We start from the raw sequence: 16,569 nt of genomic DNA on the forward strand, positions 1-16,569 counted from the left end.
GAAGTGTACGATACTATCCAGACCATTGTTAACCTGACCTTGACAAGGGATCTTCTCTCTGGTGTGATCTGCTTAAGCTCTGATATTAGAGCTGTTAAAAAAACAAAAACAAATGAATCTTTTAACATCTGTTCTTGTTATGTGTCCTCATAATCTTTGAATTAAAATTCATGATCACTGTTGAGGTCAGAGCACATTAAATTGCAGTGCTCTTAATACGTGGTTTTTCCCTTCATCGTGCTTTTCAGATGTGAATGTTGACACGAATTGTGTACATATCAGTTCGTTAAGGTGATGGTCCTACCTGCTTGACACATGAAGGTGGCAATTTAAGGGCAACTTTTTTCTTTTTTTCTTTTTTTTTTTTTTTTCCTCAGGACCTTAATTTGCTTTCAGAAATATAAAACTAAAAAAAGGCATAATCTGTTTTTTCTGACCTCCCCCTACTCCTTTTGAGTTGACACAATTTGATAGTCTCATTCCAAAGTATAGCAAAGTGATTGGCGAGCCTTGGTTTTACTTCTTAATTTTCAGGGTTGTTAATGCCAGTGAGTCGGCCAGACAGCCTTTTTGGTGACCTTTATTTTTTACTATAAAGAGGAGTGTGTGTGGTGTGATGGGAGTCATTTTTCAGTTTACGTTTTGAAACAAGTTTTCTGTTTGTTTTGGTTGTTGTTTTTTTTTTTTTTTTGTCCTTTCACTGGAGATTTTTTTCTGTTGGTTTGCTCCAGAGAGCAACCACTCCTTACATAGGAAAGTCCCCATGCAGATCACAGATCTCCCCTGGCCGCTTTGACTTTTGGAAAAGCTAGGCTGCTATTTTTGTTAGAGCTACTGCAGCTGTCTAGTATATTAATAATTGGGAAAATGTGGAAGATAGAGGACTTAATTTAGGGTAAGCATTTTACACATGCAGGTCCTCTCTTCGCACGAAAGAGAGGCAGTATTTTCCCCTGGGAAAGATACCGATGCATTTGTCCCAGCCCATTATGATGCATGTGTAGACCTGGTATTTGAAGGCAATGAACCTTTTATTCTCTTTGGCACTTCTGTATTTTCTGCGCCTTCTGTGGGAGGTGTTAAAGTCCACTTTCAAGATTATAAAATAATATTGCCACCTCAGGTTCCGTGGTGCAAATTTAGCTCTCCATGCAAAATGTTATTTATAAATGCTACCATGGCACCGATGAAATTTTGTGGCTTCTCTAACTCTTTCAGCTGTGAAAGTATTGTTTTTTTATGGCCTGTGTTCTTTTTTTTTTTTTTTTTTTTTTTTTTTTTGAACATAGGAATATAAAATCCTATAATTGTCGGTGATAATTAGTTCGAGTGTAAGGGCGGGGAGGCAGACATGGTCTGGTGGTGAACGAAGCAGAGACTATTTCATACAGGATGTGAGTCCAGGAAAATGTGAAAACCACCACCGCAGTCATTCTGTTCTATAGGAAATGAGAAAGATAATAAAGACAACAGGGCTATTGTCATTTTCCCTACATCACGAACTATGACAAATGCCTAAGGCAGAAGCTCCCCTAGAGCACGCAGGAAGTGCTCCTTAGACCAGCATGGGTGGTGTACCATCTACGAGGACCCCTGTGTGTGTGTGTGTGTGTGTGTGTGTGTGTGTGCGCGCGCGCACGCGCATCCGTATGGGCGTATACAGAGTTAATGCATTTCTACTCATGGGAAGCATCCTTTGGGGATGTGGCACAGTGGTGAGCCACCACTTCTGGATTCCTAGAAGGTCAGACTCCAAAGGAGGCTTTATTTAGGGCAGCCAATGATAACAGATTTGGAGGAAACCGAGTGGGAAGCATGTGGGGAGCACCATGTTGGTAGAAGGGAGATGACCTACAGAGAGATGAGAACTTGGGCAGTGCACCTGCTCAGAGGGTAACTGCACCTCCCTGAAAATAATCAGCAGAGCTGATGTGCTCACTCCCTGAGAAAGTAGGGACTCTTCAGGGGCCTTGAGTAACGGAGCCAAAGAAAAACAATGATGTTTCAGCAGGAGGAATGGATGCTGTTCCAGTTTTTAAGGGGCAAGTTCAGTCCATCAGCTAATCTGGGGGTTGGGCCAAGAGCTTTGATTTTGATGGGTAGGAGGCCCGGCCCCCTTGCTTCTGACCCACTAGGTTGCTGAGGAGCTCAGGTCTCAACCTCTTGCACTCCAGGCTCTGCTTCAAATGTCCTTTTCCAGGAGGATGGGGAAGTGAGAGCAGATGCCTATGGCATATGGACGTGAAAATCCCAAGGGCACTGATGCACAGACATGGGTGTGGCATTGTCACTTGTAGCCTGCCAGTCAGCATTCACAGAGTACCGACCAATGCCAGGCACTGGGGTGGGCCAAGTGAATGCTCAGGTGGGCAAGATGTGATCCCTGCCCTTAAGGAACCAGGAGACCAGAGAATAACAGTGCAGCTGTTTCCATAGACCTCTGTGCACGGCACAGTGGGGGCCCGTTCCATCTGAGGACAAGGGGAGGTTTGAGAATAACTTCTCGGGAGGGAGTCTGAAACGTAAGAGGGTGCACCATGGGGGAGTGATAGGTGGAAGAAGATTCACATCCCTGGGGCATCCCTTTGCTAAAGGATGTCCTGGACCCTTGCAAAGGAAGGTTTTGCAACATTTGTTGATGATCCTGCTGCAGTGTCATAAGCTGTCTCTGGTGAGACCCCTCTTCTGAGGTGAGGAGTGGGGCACGGAAGAGCCAGAGTACAATACACCCCATGGGCATGGAGGTCTTTGGGTCTGGGACGGGTCCGCATTCATCATCACTACCCGGATCACCGCATTTTGGGAGGGCAATTCCTGTTGGGTCCTAGAGTGAAATTTAAAAAACCACAGCAACAAAAAGTTTATTTTTGAGAGCGAGCATGCAAGCAGAGGAGGGGCAGAGAGACAGGGGGACAGAGGATCCAAAGTGGGCACTGACAGCAGCAAGCCCGATGCAGGCGTCAAACCCACGAACCGAACCATGAGATCGTGACCTGAGCTGAAGTCAGATGCTTAACTGATGTGAGCCACCCAGGTGCCCCCTGGAGTGAAGTTCTTTAAAGAGAAATACCCATGGTCATCCAGCCTTGTGGAGGGAAGTTCAATCATGGGATCTGGGAGGTGAGAACCCTACCTGGTGGGAAATGGTCGTCCATGATTTTACTATCGGCACTAACTTGTATCTGCACAGTGCTGTGAGGTTTGTGAGACCGTTCATACTTACGGGCACATCCTGTCCTCCCAACTCTGCTGTGGGCCTGCACAACATGCCCCCCTTTCTGGTGAAGAGAATGAAGTGCCAGGTGGTGAAAGGCTGTGCCCAGGAAGAGGCAGAGCCGGGACCGTCGGCATATACTGTCACTCTCTCCTAGGCCTCTGTGACAAGACAGGCACGTCAGGGACTTCCCTTTCCCTAGCAAGCTGGCCTCAGCTTGTGTTGAAGGAGTTCTTTGCCTGGTTTCAGGCTGACCTAGACACCGTGGGGGCCGCGTCCTTGGAGACGGAGCCGTGGAAACATTCCCACCCCCTTTCACCCACCAGTCCATCCATTTGGCCCTTAAATAAGTTTGTGTGTGTGCGTCAGAGGCGGGTAAAATGTTTTGTCTGTTGAGCATTGCCATGGCAACCCAGAGGCATCTTTTTGGCTTTCAAGCGGTGAGTTCAGCAGAGTTCTGCATTAGTTTGGAAGGAGAAACTTTGCCTGGAGCCTGGCCCGAGGGCACTGCCTGCCTCCTCGAACCTGAATCCTGTACTCCAAGACAGGGCCTCACTTTGGAGCCTTGGAATGGCTGCCCCAGGGAGTGGTTTTCTTTTTTAATCATTATTATCTTACATGGCTTGACTTTCTCTTGTCGGTTAGGAGAGGTAAAAGTTAGCAAGGCCTGCTGGCCCTTTCAGCGGAAAGCCCCAGGCCTGTTTACCCCTCTGGCTGCTGATCTCAGGCCCGGGGTCATCTGGGAGCTTCCAGCCCACAGCCTCCTCCTGAGCTCTTAGGGAGGGCTCTGCCTTCTTCACTTAATGCTTCTAGACTGAGGGCCGGCCGGGCTTGGGAACCAGACAGGCCAAGTTCGAGCTCCTTCTCTGCTATTCTGTGGCCTTGAGCTCACTAGTGAACCTTTTTGAAGGCTCTATTCCTGCTCTGTAAAGTGGGGTTGATAATACGTCCCTCAAAACGTTTTTGCAGTACTAATGAGGTGGTAAAGGAGACGATAATGGAGAATACTGATCACCGTGATAAAATACAACTGGAGCCTGTAAAGTGTTGACCTTGTGCCAGGTGCCTTGCTAAGTGCTGCCCAGCCGTCCTCTCCCTCCATCCTCCCCCTCCATCCTCCCAATAGCCCTTGCAGGTAGGTGATCTTACCCTCATGCCCCTCGCCTATGAGCAGCACTCAGAACATGGTAGTTTCTCTGGTGATGATTTGTGCATGTAGTTCATGTGTTGGAAACATGGAGTCCTCTGGAAATCTGAGGAAAGCTAGGGCTCCCTCCTTCCCAGATTGCACACAACCCAGAATTTTGCATATGGCCTGTGCAGATTGTAGATCCCAGAGGCTGGCCTACGTGTCCCCTAGGGCTCCACAGACCCAAACTTCAGTGCTCCTGCTGCTTTGGGCACAGCTCTGCACCCCGCCCTGTCCTTCAGGGGTCTCCGTGGAAATGGTAGCCCTGCGTTCCCAAGACCGTAGGAGTTAGCACATAGACACAGAGAAGGACCGGGCAGTAGTTTTCAAACTTCCATTGCGTGAGCAGAATTCCTTTTTTTTCCCCTCCCCCCAAAAATCGTACATGGGACTGAGGCTTTTCAAGGTCTTTTTGTTGTTGTTGTTCTAGATTACTGACCTAGGAAGCAGAGTTGGAGCTTGAACCCAGGTCCGTCTAGTTGTGGTGTTGGCTTCTGTGGCAGAGAAGGGGTGTAATAAAAAGTCTGCACCTCCCAATCCCTGCTCTTATTTTTCACGTGTGCATACAGCAGAATCAGCAGAAGGGAAGAGCTGGAGTATTTCTGGAAAGGGCCTGATTTGACCTGTTGATGAATCCATAAGAGCTGAAAAAGGAGTAGGGGCCCCTAGTGAGAGGCAGCCCGTTAAGATGGCGTTGGGGAGTCCTGGCGCCAGGTACCTCCCACTGCGTTCTCCACAGAGCTTCCTGGGCCACGGGAAGGCCATCTGCAACAGAATCGGGTTTCCAGGCCCAGTGACCTTGAGCCCTCCTAACAGCTGAGAGAAAGCAGGCTACATGCCTAGGGAGTGTCTGAGCTCCTTGGGCAGCTGAGTTGCCTCTTCCCTGGGCCCCGGGCCTATTTTTACACCATCCTAAGGGCACACACATGTTACAGAACCAAGAAGGAATGAAGAAAAGTCTACAGGCCACTTAAAATTTAAAGCAAAGTGGAAAGAGTCCAGGGCCAAGGTTAGTAGGTGGCATCCACCACTTCACTCAGTGGTACTGTTCTGGCCAGCAGTCTTTTTCAATGTGGAGGCAACTTCCGGGTCTCTCTCTCTCTCTCTCTCTGCCTCTTTGGTCACACCTCTGTTTAAACCCTCCTCGGCTACTCCTTTCCCCTTCCGTACTCTGAAGCACACAATGGAAAGTCTTTCACAATCGAGTTACCAGAGTTTCTTGCCACTCGGCCACTCATCCTGTACGTCCCAGGCATACTGGAACTTGAGGTGCCCACAGAGAGACTGTGCCCTCCTGTCTTTGTACTTACCACATGCTCTCCAGACTGCCTGGAAGATCTGATGACTATCCCACCTGGATCAGGTAACCTTTAACCTTCAGGTCAATTGTTATCTCAAGGAGTTGAGATCTATTTTAGATGCCTAATGGCTTGGGTGTCCCCAGGTACCTGCATTTCTCATAATACTCCCTTGTGGTTGAATTATCTTCTTGAAGGAGATGCCATGTCTTTCACCTGAGTATCCTAACTTAGGATGTACTTAGATGACTGGCGTCTAGTAGGCGTTTAATAAACGTTAAATGGACGGACGGACAGACGGATGGAAAGACTAAGAAGGGAGCTGGCCTGGACTTGTCCATGTGACTGAAGGGTTGTAACATTCCACTCTTCATCCTTGTCTACGGCTGAGCAGCCATGTGGGTATTAGAAGTTTTCCAGCATTACCCTAGAAGTATCTTTCCTTCTCAATTCCTTCTTTTTTTCTCAGTTTATCCATAGGACATTGCAGTTAACTTTTAGATTATTAAGTTCGTTTATGTTGCTTGAGGTAAGCATTTTTAGGTGTCCTTATGACCAGAAATTTAAAAAAAAAAAGTGCTTTACATATTTTAACTCCTTTTATTTTGCTAGAATGGGAAATAGATTTTGTCATTCCATTAAATGGCTTGGAGAACTTAGACCCTGATGCTGCGCTCTGCCAGAAGCTAAGTGTGAGTCATGTTAAAGAACCTCTCCTTGGGGCGCCTGGGTGGTTCAGTCGGTTAAGCATCTGACTTCGGCTCAGGTCATGATCTCACGGTTTGTGAGTTCGAGCCCTGCGTCGGGCTCTGTGCTGACAGCTCGAGCGTGGAGCCTGCTTCGGATTCTGGGTCTCCCTCTCTCTCTGCCCCTCCCCTGCTCATGCTCTGTCTCTGTCTCAAAAATAAAAACATTAAAAAAAATGTTTTTTTTAAAAGAACGTCTCCTTCTTTTCCACTTGTGCTGTAGAGCCTGGGGTTATGGCCCTTGTCCTGGATTCTGTGTTCTTACGTGATTAGAATAGCAAACATCTATCCTATATACCTATGACTGGGCAATGTCTTAGACCTCTGCATTGATGGATTTTAGCTCCATAAAACCCTATGAGAGCAGTTACCTTTATTCTCACTTCACAGATAAACAGATTTAGTAGTGTGCATGAGGTCACATAACTAATAAGTGACAAGCTGGGGCTTGAACTCTGGAAGCCTGACTCTAGAGTCTGTTTCCTTAACTGTTAGTCTATTCTGCATATAAGGAAATTGAAGTAGAAAAAATGGAATGTGACATGGAGGTACAAAGATTATATTTGTAATACTCGCACTTGTGTAGGTCTAGATGGAGCCTGGAGATGAGGCCTTCCATCTTGGGAAGGAGATTTGGTTTGAAGAAGAATAAGAAGACTGGAATCAGGCAGACGTGGGTCTCCCATCCCAAGGCATGTGTGCTGGGCAAGTTACTAAATCTGAGCCTTTCTCATCTGTGAAAGGGGGGTTATGATGGAAGCTGCCCCCTAGGGTTGCTGCCAGGGATGGATGAGCAATGGGATGATAATCATCTGGCATCGTCCTGGCTCGTGGAGAGAGCACGTCTCATGTCTGTTCCCTTGCCCGCTTACAGGTCCTGTATATCCTAACTATTGTGCATTGAAAGGTTTTTTCATACTCCAAGTAGGCACCCAATATGGTAGGGTGAACAGTGGACCCCCAAAGATGTCCACGTATTAATCTTCAGAACCTGTGAATATGCTAGGTTACATAACAAAAGGGACTTTGCAGGTGTGATTAAGTTAAGGGTTTTGAGGCTGGAAAATCATCCTGAATCATCTGGGCAGGCCCGGTGTGGTCACCAGAATCCTTCTAAGAGGGTGGCAAGAAGGTGAGCGAGGATATTTAACTATGGGAGCAGAGGGAGAGTGGGGGACGAGAGATTGGAAGATGCTATTCTCTGTCTTTGAAGACGGAAGAAGGGGCTATGAACCAAGGCCTGCAGGTCTCCTCTAGCAGCTAGAAAAGAGGACGAAATAAATTCTCCCCAAAACCTCCAGAATGGATACAGCCAACCGACTCCTTGATTTTCAAGCTCACCGAGAATGATTTTCCTCTGAAATTATAAGATAATTTTAGGCTGCTTTAAGCCACTAAATTTTTGTCACCTATTGAAGCACCAGTATGAAACCAATACTCTCTGGGAACCAACCAAAATATTTCTTGCTATATTGGACAGTAAGCTATTTGGGTTGCTAGCAGAGGCTCATTTTGCTACTGCAAGCTCCTTGGATTTCTGAGTTGGCTGGAAGTCGCTTCCATTGTTAGAACACTTCAGAATAGAGTTTTCCACATTTGTACTGAGTTTACATCAGGTCATTCTAGGGAAGTATGGGGAGAACAGAGCCCCACATTTCATTTTCAGTACTGCACGTCCTTGTTGTGGGTCACTTCAGACACTAAGCTGTCACGGGAGCCAGAAGTGCCAGTTAGAAGTTGGGCTTCAGGTATCCTGACCTCTTTGTGGACATATACTTATGTATAGGTATTTGTGTTCTTCAACTAATGCACGTTTGTCTTGTAACTAATAGCACATTTAAATAAATTTTGAGGTCTTTGTCACATTTTGTTATTTAATGACATCAAAACTTTATAATACGTATAGTGTTTTTCATCTTTTAGTTCAATAAAAATCTGCGTATTCTCGGCACCTGGCATGGTGCTAGGTACATTGGAAGTGCTCAGCCCGTGTTTCTTAGATGAGTGAGCTCAACAAATAATGGCCCAACTGTCCAACAACTTCCCAGAGAGTGGGGGTGATGTTATACATCAAATTCTAATACGTCAAATATGCAATATGGATTTTGTATTTTTAAATGCTGTAAAGAAACTTGAGTTGTCCTAAGAAATTCTCTCAAATCTCTCACAGTTTTCTATTTTCACTTCATGATAAAGGTGTGTGGAAAAGACACCATTATAGCAGATTATTTTCATCAATAAGGGAAGTAGTGTTTGGTTTGGCAAAACCTCCTAGGGCAGTGCTGCTCCAGCCTTAGTGTGCATGAGAATCACCTGGAGTGCTTGTTAAAACAGTACCGGGTCCTACTCCCAGAGTTTCTGATTCAGGACTTCTGGGGTGGAGCTGGAGTATTTGCATTTTTAACAAGCTTCTTGGGTGATGCTGATGCTGCTTGCCTGGTGACCATACTTTGCCAACGCTGTCTTCAAGCCAAGTACAAAATGTCTCTTGGGCTCTGCCTGTGCAAACATGCATTTAAACATAAATGAGTTTGCAGAGTTGTTTAAAATTTAAAAAATTAAGAGTATCTCTATAGGGTTCATTGAAATGTAAATATTTTGAATGAGCCAGTCAGTTGGCTTTTTTTGGAAAGGTTAAGCTGCTGTAGACATCCTCTTGTCTGAGCACTGTAGTAAGCTCTGCATGGATAAGATCTGAATCGTGCACGTGGCTGTGGTCTTGGAGCCTGCAAGTGCATTCTCTACTACCTCTTCTAGCTCACTTAACCTGTGTGACCCTTGGTTTCCTCTATTGCAAAATCGAAGCAATAATCCTTTAGCGCATTGTACTCTACTGCCAATGTCCAAGTAGACATTAACTTCTTTGAGGGCACTGTTGCATCTGTCCACCTGTTCCCATCACCTGGCACTGGTAGATGCTTTGTGAATATTTACTTAAGAAATTCTCAGCACAGCCTTAGGACTGAGGCACTATGAGTGGCAAACATGGTGCTCAGTAAGGTTGAAGAACTTAGCAAATATGAGGGTAAGTGAAGGAAGAATAGCTACACGTCTCTTTGAGCTGAGAGGGAAATCGGATGGTAATTTATAACCATGTAGACTGTGGTTTATATAACAGCCATCTGGGCCTCATGCTTGGATCCACCTCCCTGCATATGTCTTTGTGGAGTTCTTCTCTTTCAGCATCATGTCAAAAGAGTGTTTTTGTATGTGTTTGTTTTTTGTTTTTTTGTTTTTAAATTTTTCCATGAAGCAGAGCTTAGCAAAGAATTCCTGTTTGCATTCTGTTAAAGCACAGTTAGCCTATGACATTTGCATGTTGGGAGCCGGTCAGTAGGTGTGCTCACTTCAGCAAAGGGAGGTGGATGGATGCCAATCTGAGGTCAGGCCCCAGAAGACCTTTTATTTATTTTTTAAATGTTTGTTTATTTTGAGAGAGAAAGCACAGAGGTGGGACAGAGACAATCCCAAGCAGGCTCCATGCTCAGCCCAACACAGGGCTTAAATCCACAAACCGTGAGATCATGATCTAAACCAAAATCAAGAGATGCACGCTTAACCGAGTCACCCAGTGCCCCGAGAAGGCCTTTTGCAACAAAAATAAAAACCAAATAGATGCTATTAGTTAGTTGAAAATCCATGTACTTCATAAAAATTGATCTTCTAGCTTTTTCTTTTTCTTTTTCTCTTGTTTTTAAAGAAAAGATAAGATAATCTGCCAGTGCTGGGTTGGCACTCCCTAGGCCCAAGTTGGCTAAAACTGGGTAGCAGCTGCCCCTTTTAGATGGTTAGGGGCTGCATTTGTCCTACTCCCCACCATTCTCTATTGTCATAAAACCAGGTTTTGTTATTTGTTACCTGTTTGTCCCCTGCACACATTTGAGGTTTGTGACCCCCAAATTGTCCTGTTCTTACAAGTATCATGAACTTGCTCAGGGATCCTAAGCACTGGCATATGGTGGTTTGAAAGAGCCCTGTTGGGAGAGCATTTGTACTTCAAAATGATGCTCATAAATGCTTATATTGTATTAATTTCTGCTCCTAAAGATTTCCATCAGTATAAAAACATAAATGTCTCCTGCAAAACATGTAGAAAAGAATATGGGAAAAGTCAGCTTCTTCCTCTGTGAAGTGTCCTTCATCCTTTTGATGTGAAGATGAGATTTCATTCAAAGGGATTGATTGCCTGCCTGGTCTCCTGGTCAGCTGGAGTCCCAGGGTAGGGAAGGTGACTGGAGTGGTCAAGAGCGATAGTAAAGCTCCTGCCATTTGGTTGTTAATATTCCGTGTTTGTAGAGGGCCTCTTAGATCCCTTTCCATTAAGTGTTCAAATTCAAACTCTGCCGTTTAATGACCCCAGTTTTAGGAAGGCACTTAAGCCCCTTGTGCCTCCATTTCCCCATCTGGAAAATGGCAATAGTAGCTACCTCATCTAGTGGTGAAAATGAACTGAAATAATAATGTATGGAAAAGAATTTATCCCAGTGTTTTGTGTTTTCTAAGAGTGTAAATATTAGTTTCTTGGAAGGCCTCTGTAAGGCTTTCAAGAAAGGGATAATTGTCCCCATTTTTCTGAAAAGAACACTGGGACTCAGGGAAATCAAGGACCTTGCCCCAAAATAGCCAAGGAGCTGAGAAATCCAAACTTCCCCTCTGGTCCCGTGAAATCCCTAATTCCTCTCTCGGAAGGTAAAACTTTCTCTTAGCAATGGCTCCAGTTACCGTGTAGATGACATTTGGACGGGAGCTTTTCCTATGGAGGGGATGGGGGCAGGTGACAAAATCCCCTCATTCTCACACTTTGCCCTGAAGGAGCAGGAAGACAGAGAACATGCGATCAGGATTCTCTTCACTATTGTGAAGGATAACTAGTTACCTTTTCTGGGAGGTTTTGAGGGGAAACCAACTCGGAATTAAAGCCTTTCCTGGGGCCTATTCTGGTTCTCTGTTGGAATCCTACAGAGGAAGCCCTAACTAAAATAGAAGGCCTTTTAAGGGTTAGCCTGAGGATGGGGCATTTCTTTTGACTTGATTTTTTTCCCCCTCTGTCTTGTGAGACCTCTTTCACAGAGACTTGCAGAGATTTCATTCTGAGTTTAAGATGTACTGATAGTTTGTTTATGAATAGCTCTCAAGCGCTCCATTTTTATGGCGACCCAACAGCTTAAATTTCACCTTTAGGAGGAGGCTATCTTCCTAATAATATAGGTAGAATTACATTTTATTAAGTGGCCAATATTTAACCATTTTTACCTCCAAAAAATTGCAACCTTGCTCGACTGAATACTTGACAAGGACAGAAATAGTAACAGAGATTAGCATTATATGACACGTAAAAAATTGTCACTATTTCTTCCCAGGTGCATTAGATATCTTATAGCCTTGGAAAGCTCGAGGATATCCTGAAATAGAGACCTTCCTGGTCTAGCTTGTTCTCCTCTTCCAGTGGAATTCGTGCCTCTGACATGCTGCCTGTGGCAGGAAACAGAGTTGAGGATTATTTTCATTATTAATAATGTTCTTAATTACTTTTGATATCCTATGTTTTCTGATGGGTTGTCATGTAGCTCTTTGCTCAGATCCGTCACATCTAGTTTCTTGGTATATTTTGTGTACTACTTGCAAGATCTCCCAAATTCTATATTAATCATCACCAGTGGTCTAGAATTCAGGCTCTGCTCCATAGCCATACCTGCTAACAGCTCTTTGAACTTTAAAAAAAAAAAAAAAAATTGACGTCCTATATATGAAAGGTGCTAACAGTGTGCCTGGCATATAATAATGACCCACTAATTGCTAGTAGCATCTGGAATTGGAGTGGAAAGGGAAGGGCAATTTTTGAATTCCATCTCCTGCAGAAATGAACACTGCAGGGTGATACGTACAGGCACAGGATGACAGCAGGTGCCTTCATGCCAGCCGTCACAAGTGGGAGGGCAGAGTCTTACAGGATTGAGTATTGAGGCATTCTGCTTGGCTTTGCTTTCCAGGTTAGTGATGCTGCCAGGGTGTTTTGCACTTGTGTGCCGGTTATCCTTGGAATTGCAGGGTTGACATCCACAGACGGACCGTTCACGGGCAGCCTGGAAGGACCATAGCTACAGATGATGGTAAATCGGCTGAAGCACAAAACTGCATTCAGAGGCTGCTATGAGGGAACTGGCCACCAAACCGGGGAGCAAGTTTAACTCTTGGCCTTCATCTGCAAATGATTCCCGTTACCCTGTTCCTTTCTATGTATTTGCTTTGTGGGTAAAATGATCGGTTCTAGTGGTATTGCCGAACTGGAGGGTTTGCTGCCCTCGTGGAGTATATCAAAGATCTGCTGTTTTGTTTTCTATTGCGTTTATACTCTGTCTCTTGAAGCCCTTGTGGTGGTTTATGGGTTTCAGGATGTAAATATGACAAAGCTACAGAAAGAACCAGGCTAAAAAGAGCACAGTGAGTCAGTGTCAGGCTTTTGAGTTGGTGAGCTGATAAGTGTAAGCTAACCCTTACCTCGTTGGCGACCTCTGTTGAGTGGGGAGTCTGCTCTTGTGTGCGCTGTGTTTGCTACGTGAGCAAGGACCACGCTGGCTTGTCACTTCTGTTTCCCCTTCCTCTAGAGCAGAGGCTGCAAGAGAGTATAGCCGTTATTCATCAAGGAATGAATGAGGCGACCAAGTTTTAGTTAGCTCCTGGGTGGAATTCTCTAGCAAGTATCCACAGTACCACTCTTCTCTGTTGGTTCAAGAGGCAGCCGCGCATTTGGGGTCCAGAAAGCAGGATTTTCTTGTTTAGGTTGGCGTCTGGGTTTGTCCCCTTCTCTGTAGGAAAAGCCAGGGATTTCTGTGAAAAGTACTTGCTCCCTGTTAACGGAACTATTGGTCTGCTGTCTTAGGGTTTTTTATGTCACTTACTAAAGGATAAAGGAGACTTTGACCAGAAATCTTTCGGGACGGGAAGTACTAATTCTAACAGGGTCAAAATGGATTCTAGCTACAAGGAACCCACTCGTAGAGAGGCCATACTAGCATCATGCACTTTAGCGAGCTTCAGGGCATCTGACAACTCCCGAGTGATCACTTACTTTCAGGAGATGGCCAGTGATCTATAATATTCTGCCATTACGGAAGGGTATGAAGAAAGGGTCTTTTGAAGCTCTGGCTATATGAACTTCCAGACCCTTGGTCGAGGTCAGCCTATCTATGCCTCAGCATCTCTGTTGAGATAGTTACCCACCTTCCCATGTTCTCGAGGAGGAATTTGAAGCTTGAAGCAGTTAGTAATTTTGCTAGGGTCTTGTGGGTAGTCTGAGACAGCCAGAATCCAGCGGGGAGAAGCCCAGAGTCTGTATTCTTCCAACAGATTCCGGTCCTCTACTAATTGTGATGGGATACAGGTACCCGTGGGAGACGTAACCCATGGGAAGACGGCAGCAATCCCTCTGCCCTGTTGTGAATTAGTTTACCGCTGTCTTTTTAAGAGTGGGCTTGCTGAGACCTAGGCCTGACATCAGGTGATAGAGAGGACCCAGAGTCTCCGTCTGGGCTTGAGGGGAAAGTCAGGAGCAGACGGAAGGCAGCCCAGGTAATAAGCTTGTCGAACTCTCTGCTTTGCCAGGGGCCAGCTCTACACATAGCCATGGGCATGTCATAGCCTTAGAAGTATAGTACAGGGATGTCCTGTCAAAAATGACAACACTGTAACAAAAACTGCTAGTTATGGGGCACTTAGGAAGCACCACGTACATATCCTCCACCACCCTGTGCAATGGGTGTTACAATGCTCATTCCACAGATCAGACCATGGAGGTAACTTAGTGGAGATCAGGGGCAGAATCAGGATTTGAGGCCAGGTTTGTCTGACTCTAAAACCTGGGATACATCCCGGAATGCCACTCCTTAGCCCTAATCACTTCCCTCTAGCATTTGGGTCCAGCTCCTAACTTGGAGGAGCTTAGGCTCCTCCCTTTGGGGAGTATTAGGAAGTTAGGCCACATTCCTCTGAAACCGGAGCAGGGAAAATGGTGTTGGCAATGGCGTGCTAGATAAACGCACCCAGGGGCATCTGTGCACCTTTCTGACCATGCCGATGCCCAGAGGACTTTCCCCCCTCATCCCTACAGAGCTCAGGTGTAAGCGTTTTTTATGGGAGCCTCCAGAGTAAGGACTGATTTCTAGAATTTGAGCTATACCTCCCTTTCCAGATTTCTCTTTGTCTCGAGGGAAAAATCGAGAAGTCAGAGTGTAATAGGAAAATGAAATAGTCTAAGCATTTGGAAGCAAAGTGGAAAAAGATAATCACTGGAGGAATTTGAGATTCTTGTTTTCGATTGTTGTTTCTCCTTGAAAGGATTTTTTGTATCCATATGGACTTAGCCATGTGCCTTAACAGCAGAGAGACTCCTATAAAGTTTTTTTTTTTTTTTAAGGAATTCTTGACAACATCTCAGCTGAAGTTATAAATATCATATACGATAAGGTGGATAACATTGCCAAATTAAAGGAAGGAGCTGGGCAAAGCACTAGCAAGAACAGACCTAGGAACCGAAGCCCCATCCAGCCCCCAAGTCCCACATTCTTCAGCTGTTTGAAAGGCACCAAGAAAGCGAGAGCTGGTATGAATGGCCAAAGCTGGGACACAGGACGTGGAGCCCCTTGTGCTACTGGGCTAGGATGGCTTCTTGCATCAGCTAAGCTAGCCGCAGCTTGTGGCACTCACAAGGGGAGATGCTCTCGAATATCTCTCCACCTGAGATAATTCAAAGTACCACCATCTTAGCTCTTGTCCTCTGCCACCTGGCTGCCAGCCATGTCAGCTCCCTTTTGGTTGCCAGAACGTGGTGTGCTGCATCCTGCCTGGAAGCTTGTGAGTCTTAGATTCACTAGGTGTAGTGTGGTTTTTCTCCCCGCTCTGTGTCCAGCTAACTCAGGTCTCCGCTCAAATTTCCCATCAGTCAACAAAATTGTCCTGAATATCTGCGATGGGGTCCTCACTGTTCTGGGTGCCTGAGGCGACATCAGTGAATAGACCAACAAAAAGTCCTGTCTCTGAACCTACATGCTGTCTCTTCCTTGAGAAATTTTTACCTACCTACCATGCCCCTGGCTAGATCTGGTCTTCTGTACGTGATAGTTGTTGTCTATACTTACTTGTGCATTGACTTAGTGCCTAGTGCCCTACACTAAACTTGAGGTTCTTTTGAGGTCAGGGATTATTCACCACTGTATACGCAGTACCGCACATTGCCTGACATCCAGTAGGCGCTCAGTGAATATGGGTCAAGGAATGGATTAATGAATGACAAGTAGCAGTGCCAGGTGTGAGGGTCACACTTCTGGAAGGAAGCTGAGCAGATGTGTGGGGCTCGTGAAGAAGCTGCACTGTGCTTTTAAAGTCCCCAGAACCTGCAGGTTCTTACTCAGCCTTGTCTGCAGTCTGGATCTTCCATTGCCTAGGCTTTAGGTATTTCATGACTTCTAGAAAATGGCTGTAACCGTGCCTGACTTGAGTGCAGCCGCTGTTTGCCTCTCTTCCCAGGATGGAGATCTCTAAGGGGCCTGATGAGACACTCTTAACTCCTGAAAACTAGTGCCCCATTTACCTGTATGCCTGGAGCCCATCCTCCCCTTGGCCATGGTGGTGCCCATAGAGATGGTCTTCGTTTGCATTAATCATTTTCATGCGCTTTGCACTCAGCTACACTGGTATTCAGAGAAAAATGCTGCCATGACAACTGCCACAACAGATGGTATTTGATCAGTCTCTAAGCTACCAAGGAGATCTACAGCAGTTCTTTCGAGCTTTGCATATTTTACTTTATCATGAGACCCAGTCCAGCCTTCATCATGGTTGAAATGCAAAGTTTTCCATTTGCCTTCTGTCCCTCCCCCTTGTCTTTCCAGTTGTTTGGCATTTGTTTTGCCTTTCCTCGCTCTCTGGCTGGCCTGGGTGGAGATGTGCTCTTGGACGTGGGAAACAAAGACCACGACAGACACAGTGCACGGAAGTTGCCTTGCGTGTCTCCAGTTCCAAGGTGGTTGAGAAACGATCCACCTTTGGGATGGAGATACCAGCTGAGACGGCAAGAGAGCCTCCACGGCAGCCTTTCTCTCCCAGATCTTCACAGATGCACATGGT

The 16,569-nt window shown here is 45.7% G+C and overlaps 1 protein-coding gene across 29 annotated transcripts in view; it reads left to right on the forward strand.

Moving 5' to 3' along the window:
- The window catches only part of NAV2 (neuron navigator 2), a 740,939-nt gene that overhangs the window by 481,984 nt on the left and 242,386 nt on the right, over positions 1-16,569 (forward strand). The window lies entirely within an intron of this gene.

This window comes from Leopardus geoffroyi, chromosome D1, assembly GCF_018350155.1.
Source record: "Leopardus geoffroyi isolate Oge1 chromosome D1, O.geoffroyi_Oge1_pat1.0, whole genome shotgun sequence".
In the NCBI taxonomy this organism is placed as follows: Eukaryota; Metazoa; Chordata; class Mammalia; order Carnivora; family Felidae; genus Leopardus; species Leopardus geoffroyi.